Consider the following 13,986-nt stretch of genomic DNA (forward strand, 5'->3'; position numbering starts at 1 on the left):
CGCCGAACCACCGCCATAAATAATTGCATTTCAAGTTCCTGCGGCGTGTATATATCACCCATAGCAAACTACATCGCATTGACCCCTCGCGGTCTGATGCCTGCCCGAGATGTGGTGCCCGGCATGCAGACTTTGCGCATATGATGTGGACGTGCCTCAAGATAAAGGACTATTGGAAATCAATTTTCCGCGAGATATCTAAGATGGTTAAGGTGGAAATAATGCAAAACCAAAGGGGGTGATGGAAATTACGCCATCACCTCTCCTTGCTCTACTGGGGTATGTCCATGACCTCTCCAGATCCCAGCGTTGTTTTGTAGTGATGGCGCTCCTGCTTGCCAAACGCGATGTGACCATTAAGTGGGCATGTAAAGCTAGCCCTACACTCCACACATGGTTGCACAGAATGACATACTGCAACACCACCAGTGATATGTATGCCCAACTACAGCCGCCCGCCTCTAGACTGGTGGATATCTGGAAACCCCTATTGGCATACCTACAGCATCTGCAAGAGCCTAATGTTACGCCTATGCAGACACCACTGACACTGTAGGGCCAAGGGGCACAACCCGTGCAGTATCCCAATCATTATTATGTTACACAAGCAACACTAAATATGGATGTAGCTGCTAAATGTTCACAACAATTGGTGTAATTATAAAGCAAATAGTATATGTGTGGATGTATATCATTGTTTTTTGCTATTTGTGTATTAGCTATCAGGGATATCCCTATTGAATGCCATTCGATCCTTGTGCTAAGCGCAGAATGTGTAAGCTATGATGCTGACCAACTGTTTTCTTTTTGTAATTTTTTTCTTTTGAAAATGCAAATAAATAAAGTTAAAAAATAAGGATGCTATTTTCTTTGCTACCCCCACTTCTGATGCCTGATTAGGTATGGTCAAGGACTTGATGATTGAAGATGTAGTCATTGAATTGATTGCTTATACATTTGCCTATGCATTTCTCAAGAATTTCAGGAATGAAAAACGTGATGCATCGAACATTTTCAGTAAGTGTCAGGTCGGCATCAATCATTTTCCTTAAAAGCTGGATACATATTATTTTCAGGAGAATAATTAATGATGAAATATTCTAAAGAGGTTTCAATGAAATTGATGCATCGGGGTGATGAGGATATTCATTTGTTCCTTGACAATGTGTGGAGTGTTATGCTTTGCAGAAGACTACAGAGGAGTGATATCAATGTCCGCTGTTTTGATGGTCTATGATGTGATGGGGGCTCGTAATGGGAAAGGTCACTGATTTTGGGAAGGAATACTCAGTGTTGTTTCTGAACACAGCAACTTTGTTGGAGAATTAGTGGCTCATTCCTTACATCTTAAGCTATTGATCAGATCCACAGGCTGAGATATTACATATTTTGTTCTGTGCAGTCTTGCTTTGAAGAATTTGAATTTTGCTTTGTGAAGACGATTTTTGTAAGATTTTCTCTCAGGCTGGGAGAAACAGGGTTGAGAGTGTGAACAACTGCCAAAATGTAATTGTTTAAGGGGGAAATGGGTAATAGAGTACAAGGAAGGAGAGAGAAACAAGGGAATTTCAGAGGTCTCATCCATCAGCTGTCAACTGCATCCTTCAGAAATATAGACTTGTATGGTGTTCTTTGTTTATGGTAAATTTGCAATGGATATCTCCTTAAATAAAGTCATTGGTCATATATGAGCCTCAATCCCCTTTGCCATGAGTAACGTTTCACCAGATGCTCTAGTGACAATAGCCCATAATGACTCAGGCAGTATTGGCAAAACCTGCCAGGCCATGGAGCCCCAGAACGCATAAGTCAAGGAACAGCCAGGAGTTGTTGAATTCGGGTAAGAAGATTTGTTAGGCAAATTCAAGAAGCAATGTGTTGTATCCTCGTGTTTGTGTCTCGCACCCGCCGCATGCACTAGAACGTGGAATCCAGAGTGCTGGCATTCCAGGCATAGCAGTGCAGCGGTTGGCGTGGGCTCATCTACCTGTTATCTTCTCTATCAATAAAACAATATAAATATAGCCTATTGTGTGGACTACGCACCTTGTTTACCCGGATTCTTCACTGGCGACGTTGGAAAGGTGAACCTACGCGATTGAAGAGCCCACAGCCCCGGGAAGTCCGGACCAAGATTGCCGTTGCGAGTGTTGCAGCTTAAATGTCCCCAGCGAACACTGCGGAAGCTTCACCATCGTCATCTTCAAATATTGGTGAAAATCCCGCTCTTTCCAGTTAAGCGGTGAGACTTTTATTTAATTTTCACCATTTCTTACATAGACGCTTCCGTTTCTCTACGCGCGCACACGCTCAGAATCACAATCGAAACGCGCGTCTTAACGCATGCGCACAAACGCGCGCTTCACATTCTAAATAGAACCTGCAAGCTGCGTCAGCACAAGCACATTTCTAAAGCTGCCAGATTTTACTCGTGTTTGTGACATCATAATAGACTGTTTCTAAGAAGTTCCTGGTAAACTAAACAATAGACTGTGTCTACATCACAATAATCATTCTCTAAAGCAAATTTAAAAGAATCTGTCTACAGCAGAAGCTTGTTTATGACATCAGAACAATTCAAAAAGAATCTTTAACTAAACCTGGCATTTTATTATTATTAATTTTAATTTCTTTTATTTACAATTATGGAGGGTTTCAACGCTCCACCTCCATTTTTGGCAAGCCCAGGTGAACCACACTTAGAGTGGAAACAATGGCGTGAAGGATTTGAAGCATATCTAGAGGCAATCGGTGGAGAGAATTACACAGATAAACGTAAACTTGCCATTCTTAAACATTCACTTGGCGCTGAAGGAAGACAAGTGCTTTCTCATCTTCCTCCCCTGGCCTTAGACAATTCCTCAGAAGAAGACACTGATGTTTATGAAAATGCCATAATGCAGCTTGACAAACAATTCATCAAGAAAGTCAATGAGGTCGTGGCACGACATACATTTTTAAGTAGACAACAACTGCCAATCGAACCTATCGATTCCTTTGTGAAAGACTTAAGAATTCTTGCTGCCAAGTGTAACTACCAACAGTTCCATGATCAGATGGTGAGAGACCAACTCGTACAGAATGTTTCTGATGTAAAACTTCAAGAAAAATTACTTGATGCAAAAGATTTGTCCCTTTCAAAGACCATTGACATTGCACATCGCTTTGAGGAGATGAAATTAGGCATCAAAGAATTATCCGAAAAAAAACTGAAAGAATCTTCCATCGCTCTAGATAGACCTAATGTTTCTATGGTTCAAACTGTCAAGAAAAGTCCGATTGAAGCTACCTCTAACAGACCAACTCAACCTTCTTCATCATTTCAAGGTTTCAGAAAAGAAGTGGTTTGTTTTAAATGTGGTTTTCCCGGACACGTCGCAACAGATAAAAGATGTCCGGCTATAGGACAATTCTGCAATTATTGTAAATCTAGAGGTCATTTTGCGAGGATGTGCAAGAATCGCAATAAATCAAAAAACTTTTCTTCAGATTCGAGATGCCCCAGGTTTTCCCAAGTTCAAGCTGTAGACGAGGATGAAGACATATATGATGACGTGTGCACTGTATATGAAGTAGGAGAAGAAAAAAAAGATTCACCTTTCTGTATGCTACAGATCGGATCTAAATCCATAAAGGTCATGGCAGACTCTGGTGTAAAGTACACCTTGATTGGTGACGATGTTTTATTGAAAGAATTTCCTGATGTCATATCTTTATTTCCTTCCGATATTAGGTTACGAGGTTATGGTAAAAAACCTATCGATGTATTTGGGTATTTTCATTCCACTTTATCATTTAAGGGCAAGTCAATTCCTGCAAAAGTATATGTTGCCAAAGATGGGTCATGCTTATTGGGTTGGCCACAGCAAAGAGAATTAATGATGAAACTTGATCCCAATCATCCCGATCAAGTTCTGGGTTATTCTGATTTTGTCAATTCTGTGGATGTGTTTTCTGACAACAAATGGGAAACCCTTTTTCCACAGGTTTTTTCCTCTAAATTGGGTATGCTAAAAAACTTCAAACATAAAATTGTTTTGAAACACAATGCTGTGCCCAAAGTACATAAGGTACGCAATATTCCTTTAGCCCTTAGAGAATCTGTAAAGAAAGAACTTCAGAGATTATGTGATCTTGATGTAATTGAGGAAATTGAATCCTCCGAGTGGCTGTCTCCTGTAGTTGTAGCCCACAAGCCTAATGGGAAAATTCGTCTGTGTGTGGATATGCGCGATTTAAATTCTAATGTGTGGGTTGATAGACATCCCCTACCCAATATCGGAGAAATGTTCTCAAAACTCAAGGATGCATCTATCTTCACCACATTGGATTTATCCAACGCATACCATCAGATAATGCTCCACGAGGATAGTAAGCATCTTACATCTTTTATAACCACTGAGGGTGCTTACAGGTATAAAAGAATGCCTTTTGGCCTAGTGTCCGCGTCCTCAGTGTTTCAGAGAGTTATGCACAATATGTTCAAAAATGTCTCTAATGTACTATATTTTCAAGACGACATACTAGTTTTCGGTAAAGACGAAAGTGAACATTCTGGAATTTTATTTAAAGTTTTATCCATACTTCAAGACAACGGTTTAACCCTTACCAAAGAAAAGTGCAAATTTGGAAAAAATTCTGTTGATTATCTGGGCCATTCAATTAGCAAAGAAGGTATCTCTCCCAAATTAAGTTTAGTTAAGGCTATTGAAAATGCTCCCGAACCTGTCAACAAAGATCAGCTTAGATCGTTCCTCGGTTTAGCCGAGTACTACGCAAAATTCATTCCTTCTTTTTCTGATAAAACTTCTCACTTACGGAAATTGATGAAAAATCAACAACAATTTATCTGGGATGACAATTGTAAGAATCAATTTATATTTATAAAGAAATGCATAATTTCTGCTCCTGCCTTATCCCCATTTGACACCAATTGTAAATCATTTATTGTCACTGATGCAAGCAATGTGGGCATTGGGGCAGTGTTGATGCAGAAGCAAAATTTAAGTTTCGTTACCATTGCTTTTGCATCAAGACCATTACGAGGTGCAGAAACTAAATACTCCACTTTGGAGAAAGAGGCGTTGGCTTGCTGGTGGGGTATTGAATACTTTCGCAGATATGTGTATGGTACTGACTTTGTTGTTCGTTCTGATCATCGTCCTCTGGTAGATCTTTTTACAACTAAAGGTTGTGGTAAAGCCACTTCTAGGATTGCCAGATGGCAATACAAATTGCAAGACTTTCATTTTACAGTAGAATACATTCCAGGAGCAAAAAACGTCCTAGCTGATTTTCTTTCTAGGCTACCTGTAGAAGATGACAATCAAGTTGCTCCTGATGATGATCCTGATAAAGTGGTGTCGATTTGTGAGGTGTCCAATGGTTGCATTCGTGAAGATGATTGGGCATTAGCTTGTGGTGAGGATCGTGATTACCTGGAGGTTGTGTCTTTCGTTGGTAATGGTTGGCCTCCCAAAAACAACCTATCTTCTACTACCTTACCGTATTTCCATGTAGCTCAAGAATTATCCATCCAGGGTGAAATTTTGTTGAGGGGTTTGCTTTTAGTTGTACCTCACGGGTTGAGGAACACTATTTTAGACATGGCACACGAAGGTCACCCTGGCATGTCCAGTATGTAAAGGAGAATAAGGAGTGAATTTTGGTGGCCTGGGGTCGACAGGATGATTGAGGAAAAAGTTAGATCTTGTGTTGAATGTTGTGTAAGTGATAAAGCACAGAAACCCATAAAATATCAACATGATTCTGTTTCAAGACCCTCAAAGCCCTGGGAATGCATTTCGGTAGATATTGCTGGTCCGATGTCTTTAGGTCATAGTCCAGTTTATGCTATTGTATTGATAGACCAGTTCTCCAGTTGGCCTGAGGTAAAATTTGTGCCTCATGTAACTTCTAGAGTACTTATCAATTTTTTTAAATCAGTTTTTGAAAAAGAAGGTTTCCCTACTTCCATCCTGTCTGATAATGGCACACAGTTCACCTCTGCAGAGATGAAATCCTTTTGCAACAACCATGGAATATTACACAAACGCTCTTCAGTATATTATCCTCAAGGTAATGGCATGGTAGAAAGGTGGATCAGGGTGCTCAAGGAGGGTTTACAACTTGCTGTGTGCAACGGAGAGAATTGCTACGATGCTGTTAGTAAACTATTGTGGAGTTATAGGAACACCCCAAAATCTGATGGAGACTTGTCTCCTTTTGAAAAAATGAGGGGGAGAAGGGGTGTATGTAATATGAGCCAGCTCTGGATGAGAGACCTGTTGGTCGGTAATCAAAAGAAACGTAGTACGCCTGTGAGCTATGCTTCTGACATCAATCCGTGCAAGGTAGGAGATTGGGTACGTGTGCGAAAGTCAGGTTTTATTAAATCTGGTATGTCACGTTTCTCAGATCCTTTGCGGATTGTTAGAGTGGGAAGGCAAGTTGTACAATTGTCAGATGGAAATGTTTGGAGCCTCTCCAAAGTTGTTAAGGTTCCTTCTATATGTATGTCTCCTACAAGAGGTCCAACCCCTTCTAACTTAGCAGGAACTTTTCTTTCTCCCAATTCCTGTCGTTTTCCTACAACTTCTCATTCGCTTTTGTCTGTTCCCGCTTCCGCTCGCAATGTGTGTAATCCCCGAATTAGGAAACCCCCCACCTGGCACAAGGACTACAATGTTGGAAATTAGGTTCGTCATTTTAGTCTGTTAAGTTATTTTTATTCATTGTATAATTTTACTTGCATTACTATTATTCATTGTATCATTTTGCTTACATCTTTATTGTTGTAATAGTTTCTTTTCTTTTCAAGAAAGGAGGATGTGTTGTATCCTCGTGTTTGTGTCTCGCACCCGCCGCATGCACTAGAACGTGGAATCCAGAGTGCTGGCATTCCAGGCATAGCAGTGCAGCGGTTGGCGTGGGCTCATCTACCTGTTATCTTCTCTATCAATAAAACAATATAAATATAGCCTATTGTGTGGACTACGCACCTTGTTTACCCGGATTCTTCACAATGCTAAGATATAGGGTTGAAAGGAATATATACCTTTACTTCGCATGCCTTACATCGCATGCCTTTACAATGCAGTTGTTACAACAACTGTGTTGTTACAAAGCACACTATTACATCGAAAGTCGTTTCAACTTCTTGCTGTAGGGAGTGCGCTGGGCTTAGGAATAGTATACATTACTATTCCTACTTCAGTTTGTGCAACAGCAGGGAAGGTGTTGGATTTTAAATCCAACATCAGTGCGCTCACTACTGCAAGTTGTTGAAACGACTTGCGATGTAATGGTTCGTGTTGTAACAACGCGGTGGTTGCAACGACTGCGTTGTAAAGGCATGTGTTGTCATGGCTGTTTACCGGTTTCAAGAGGTAAAGAGAAGGAAAACGCAAGACAGCAGGAAGGGGAAATCAGTAACAGATCTCAAACCAAATGGTGAACAAACCCTCAAGTTTTCTTTGATGAATCCTGACACACCTATGTAATCTAGGGTCTAAAAACCTTTCTCCTGTTGGTAACTTCTAATTGGTACAAATAGAATGTATCTGGTCCTCTTTCCTCTTGTGGGAAATGTGTACATTTTACCCAGTCTGTAGGCAGAGGGCCCGATTCACAGAACTAACTTAAGACAAAATCCTAAACTTACTACTTTTGGTATTCACAGAAGTTAGGATTTTGTCTTAAGTTTGTCTTAAGACAGACTTAAGACAGACTTAAGTTAGGATTTTGTCTTAAGTCCGTCTTAAGTCTGTCTTAAGACAAAATCCTAACTTCTGTGAATACCAAAAGTAGTAAGTTTAGGATTTTGTCTTAAGTTAGTTCTGTGAATCTGGCCCAGAGTTTTTATTTTACTCAAGGAGGTGTACAGGAGGATGAGTAATTGGGTGTGTGGAGACTCCTTAGTGTAACACCATGTCCTGATGCCAAGGAAAGGTTTGGAGTCAATATGCTTAAAGTCTATTACAGTTTTCATCATCTTCAAATATTGTGTTTTTAGTAAAGGGAGTGCTGAGAATGAGGGGATGTCCAGTAGTTAGGCCAATCCATAGAGAGAGGCTCTAATATTTGTATAATTTCATGCCTAGTGACATTGGATGTCTATTCATATACAAATTATATTTTCCCTTACAGGGTAATTATAAATACCCACAGAAGAGCACCCGTTTCTATGCACAGAGAACTTATTTTTCAACTGACTTCTGGGGTTCCTGCACATCTCTCTGGAAACTCAGACAGGCCGCCAGTCCGATCGCATTTCTCAAGGGATTACAATTGGATTGGTCTCACAGGTGGCATTTTCTATAAATCCCCAAGCCTGGAGTGATTACATCACATACTGGGTCTGTATTCTGGCCGACAGGCAACATCAATTTAATTGCTGCATCGTGCTAATTGCTTACCATACGCTTGCGGGGTCTTTATTCAAGGTCATTGACCTCTACATACTGTGCACGTCAGGCCGCAGATCTGGGACCTCTAGAGGTTGTTTGACCTGCAAAGTTTCGAGTGTGAGGTAATGTTTGCTCATTTGACTAACCTACTATTGGGAAACCTCACCCAGGCCATTATATTGGGCAACACAATACTTAATACGTCACTAATACTTGCAGACAGCTCAGGTTGGTGTACTACTTTTCCTAACCTAGAGCTGGTTTTCACCCTGTGAAGTAGAGGGCAGTTGGTGTCTCTGACTGATTGGCGCCTTGCAGGCCCCCACATTTTCATGGTGCTACGCAGACCATATAGTGCCCCAATATGCTGGAGATCCATGACTCCTATACCGAGGAAGAGGCGGTTACTTACCTCCCCATCGGCAACGCCTTCTCTGAGGCCATGGATGCCTCAATCCATAGTACAGTCTCAGAAGCCATTGCCCTGCTCGAACATAAGTTAATGACCATAGCTGCACAGTGCCTTTGACCCCTCAGTCTACGGGCTAATCCAAAATGCCCTAACCTGCTGGTAAGAAGCACACTGGCATAGATTTGGACGCCTTTGTCCTTTTTAAGCGTGCCTTCCTAGACCACAACTTGTTGAAGCCAGTAGACCTAGAAGGCTCTTCCAATCTTCCAAACTTTCTCCTTCCGGTCCCTGACCTAGAACCCCTTCCCACCCCCCATTAACCAAACAATGATAATTTACTGGTCTCTGACAGAGACATGCAGCCTGATAGGCCCTGGCGTTCCCATTTAGACCCTATGCTGTCTGACAGCAGTAAGTCCACTCCAGTTCTTGATTTGGATTTCCTTCATCCAAATTATCTCCTCCACCCCTGATCATCTGATTGTGCCCCTGTCGAAAACGTAGCCAACTACGTGGCTGAGAGAAAGCAAAAATTCATGGGCAAAGAAGTCTGCAACGGCCTTCAAGATGAAGTGCCCCTGACCTGCCTTGTCAGACAAAGTGGCCCTCTCGCCACACACGGCTCCATTCCTCACCAAGTATATGTGTGACTCTAGAAAATGCATAGATCGGCCGTGGCGGTCCTCTCAGGACAAAGTTTTGACGTCGCAGGCCCGCTGACAAAAATATTAGATATGGCAGAAGACGCCAAGACCTCCAACTCACTGATTCACCCCAAAGTCCTGTCAGGATGAGTGCAGTGGGCAATAATATTCCTTGGCAAAGTCAGCTGCATCCTATCCATGGAACTTAGAAGGTCCCTCTTTATTAGGATTGACCCCAAATTAGGGGACCTAGCCACATCTGAACCTGGTCCCATGGCACTAGGCGGCCTATTTAGTGAGCATTTTATCAGGGAGCTCTGCAAGTTTGTCACTAATTCAAGAGACAAGGCACAGTCCTCAATTAAAAAGATTCCACCCTCCTTGGGTTTTTAGTGCGGCTAGCCGTGGAATGGGGTGCTCAGGCAGCTGCGAACAACAGAAGGCCTCTTTTCAGGGCACAGTCTCTAGACGGGGGGGACGGTTTTAAGATCAGTCCAGATTTGGAGGTTTCTGCCCTACATGAGGATACTCCAGACACCACGGTTCCAGAGACAGAGCTAAAGGTGGACACCAGCAGGGCACCTCTCTTGGTGTGTAATTTGCTCACAAAAAGTTGGGGGGCAGACTGGCACTCTTTGCACACAATTGGCAGCCCCTGACGTCTGATAATTCAGATTTACAGATCATACACGGGTGCCACATAGAGTTTTTTTGCTCCCCCTCCAATTCAGGCCTCCACAACCTCTTCTTTTTTCCGCAGAGGAATCACCATTAGTGGAGGCAACGGTTCAGGATCTCCTATCCAAAGGGTCCATTGTCCAGACAACACCACATCCATGAGACCTTCTCAGAAACCACTTTGTGGTAGACAAATGCGATATGAAATTACCAGTTATCAATCTCAAACAATTCAATGAATGGCCAGTGTACCGCCACTTCAAGAGGGAGGGTATCCATCTCCTCTGAGACCTTCTCCTTGCCGAACAACTGATTGGGTCGCGTGGACTTATAGGTCCCCATATTTCCCCCACACCGTTGCTTCCTCTAAATTCAATGTCTTCCCACTTACGAGATTACAAACCTCCCTTTTGGACACTCCTCAGCTCCATGGTGTTTCACGAAGATCCTCAGACTAATGGTGGAGCACCTTCTGGCCACAGGGGCTCGATTGATCACCTACTTGAACAATCTGTTGATGAACCAGGACCAGAGGTACTTACAGAGCCACCTACAATGGACAGTCCCCCTCTTGCAAGCCCTAGGCTTTCTCATCAATGAGAAAAAGCCAGTTTTATCTCCAACACAATCCGTAGTCTTCCTGGGATTTGTAGTAGATTCCGTTCAAGCAACTCTAAGCCTCTCCTCCAGAAAGATAACTGAGATCAGTCACAAATTGATCCATACCCTGGCAAAACCAGTCACTTACCTTCGTTAGGTGGCGAGTGTGATCGGACTTTTTCTGTTTGTCCTTCCAGGCTATATTTCCTGGTCCTTGACATTACAGGACCCCGCAACTACAAAAAATTTCACACTTGCGGAAAGGTCTGACATACTTAAAGTACATATCCCTCTTATTCAAAGTAAAAGTGGAAATCCAATGGTAGCTGGTCCATATGGAAGGGTGGGACAGCTGCGCCATCTTTTGGTCACAACCAGACTTAGTGATAGAATCAGATGCCAGCGGAGTGGGCTGGTGGTCACGATGTGGGGAATTCCCCATAGGACGAAAATGGCCAGAACAGAGGGCTCTCTTCACATCAATTGTTTGGAGCTGATGGTCGGCTCATTTGCAGTGAGTGTTAGACAAAAGAACTAATACAATGTGATGTCCTCCTCAAGATGGACAATGTAGCAGTGGTTAGGTACATCAACCATCCTAGGTTGATATGATCCAAACCCCTATCGGAGCTGGCCAGGACCTTCTGGGAGTACTGCCTGGAGAACTAGATCTCAGTCATAGTGGATCACCTTCCAGGCTCGGACAATCAGGTGGAGGACTGACTGTCTCGACACCTGAGAGACCTCAGTCTCTGGAAGCTGGATCCCTCTGTCTTTCGGGAGATGAACCTCTGGTGGAGCCCTTTCTCTGTGAACCTATTTGCGGTCAGGCTATTTACCCAAATAGCCAAGTACTCCAGTTGCAGACCAGACCCCTCATCCCATGCAATGGATGCATTTATGCAAAACTGGAGGCGGAAAAGGGCTATGCGGTTCCCCACTTCTCAATGATAATGAGGCTGTTCACACAAGTCCGACGACAGCACATAAGGTGGTGGTGATCACTCCTCTGTGGAAGTCTCAGGAGTGGTTTCCAGTTTTGATGGAACTTTCTTAGTATACTCCAATCCATCTACCCCTGTTTCCGGCTCTTCTCAGAGATCCAGCCGGCAATCCCCATTATCTAGTCTTGGAGACTGCAACTCATGGTGTGGAGAATTACCAGGGACGATGGAATGTCCCAGGACTTTCGCTCCAGGCGGTAGACCTTCTCTCCAAGGCATGGGCTAATAACACTATTTGAAGATAAAGATAAGCTTGATCCAGATGGATGTATTGGTATAGTCAATGACATTTGGATCTCATTGGGGCCACCATTGTCTACGTTCTGAGCTTCGTGGCCTCTTTAACATCAGAAGGCATGGCTTACAGGATGATCAATACTTTCAGATTGATGGACATTCTGTGGGTGAACACCCATTGACATGCAATGTCCTTAGGGGAATACTACTCGCCATTCCCCCAGAGCCACGATATTCGGTCCTTTGGGACATGAAAGTTCTTATCAATCTTTTCCTTTCTTGGCCTAGAGACAAGTATCTTACTGGGAATCAGTTGTCGCTAAGTTAGCTTCCCTCCTCTGAACTCATCTCCTGTAGATGGGTTGCTGATGTCAGGGGTTTGGACATCACCAAAAGAGTGTTTACTCTGGGGGGAGTTACTTTTCATGTTTCGAAGAGAACAAAAAATAATTCCAGAGTGATCTCATACCCAGATTTTTCGCATTCCCCAAGTTATGCATAATGAGATGCATTAAGTCTTATGAGTCTATAATGGAGGATCACTGTCCCTATGGGAAACGGCAACTTCTTATTGCTCTCACAAAGTCTTGTATGGCAGTTTCCTCCCCTACCATCACTAGATGGGTCAGATAGGCCATGTAAGAGGCAAGCATCAACACTCAGACATTCTGAGCCTATTCCATCAGAGGGGCTATGGTGTCTAAAGCCTTCTCCCTGGGAACTCGCTTAGAAGATATCATGAACACAGCAGACTGGTCATCAGACTCTTCTTTAAAGAGTTTTTAATTTAAGCCACTTCTTAACATGGCATCCTTGGTGGTGGATAAGCTTTAAACTAGCATAATCCTCACCTTCGGTCCTGACCTAGAATGTAAAATTTGCTATGCTTTCGTAACAGAAAGTTTCAATTCTATTAAGGACACAGAGGTGAGGATTAGGCCCTCCTGGGGTCGTGGTACGACTGTAACCCCTCCGCCTCCCCCAATGGTTGCGAATAACGCTTTATAATGAATGTGATTATTTGATTATAATTAATAGTGAATTTGCAATGTTAATAGAGTTTGTCTCTGACTATACTGTAATGGTTTTACGTCGTTCAGCTCATGTTGTTATGCATGATGGTTAACATGTTCCAGAATGGGTTTCCTAGTGCTGTTCTCTCTTACAGGAAATAATTTTGGCAAGCAGGACTAATGGTTAACTCCTGACTATTCATCACTCAAAGAAAGAGTAGGAACTGACACTGATGTGGGAGTATCATGAGATTCATGCACCCTGATTGGTTGGTCTTCAATGAACTCCAATTAACTTTATCCCAAATATTCATGAGATTTGTAATTTTGTTAATGTTATTTCATGGCTGCTGTTTAATAAAAGCGAAGAAAAGAAACAATAACCCTAGCCTCCGTGTCCTCAATAGAATTTAAACTTTTATTTACGAAAGCTAGGACATTTAAATATTATACTGGAGCAACACTGCAGTGTATTAAATGAACCATGAGGTTTTGGTAGACTGCGCATCCCAAACTCAGGTATTTGAAGGTGTTATCATTATTGGCAATAAAAAAGAAGGAGGCTTGGTGAAATAATATATTAGTCCGGGATCATGCACTTTGGTGAAGTGAGGAAGCTGGGATTGATCCTAGGTTTTCCGCTACCACATTGTCCTTTGCCCATTTTACATTATAGTCCCTGCCTTGTGTTTAATTCTTGGTGCACAAGGTTAGAGCATGGGTGGCAGGCAGAAGCCTCACAGGAGCTTGCATCTTTTTGGGCCTCAGTTGGGTTCAACTTAAGCAACAACATACATACAAAATTAGGCACCAAGTTGATCAGTGACAGAACTGTATCAGACAGTAGGCAGTAGCAACCTACAATGTAGAACCAACTATCAACCCAATATATTCCTTTCAAATTCCTCAATAGGGCTCCTGATTCTGATGTCAACCCCCCATGTTGGGGCATTATTTGTCCTTACTTATCTGCCGTATATCACCCTCTGT

General features: G+C 42.6%; 1 protein-coding gene across 2 annotated transcripts in view; it reads right to left on the minus strand.

The window, feature by feature from the left end:
• The window catches only part of KLHL6 (kelch like family member 6), an 815,903-nt gene that overhangs the window by 166,497 nt on the left and 635,420 nt on the right, over nucleotides 1–13,986 (minus strand). The gene's annotated exons all lie outside the window — the stretch shown is intronic.

Source organism: Lissotriton helveticus, chromosome 11 (assembly GCF_964261635.1).
Source record: "Lissotriton helveticus chromosome 11, aLisHel1.1, whole genome shotgun sequence".
Classification (NCBI taxonomy): Eukaryota; Metazoa; Chordata; class Amphibia; order Caudata; family Salamandridae; genus Lissotriton; species Lissotriton helveticus.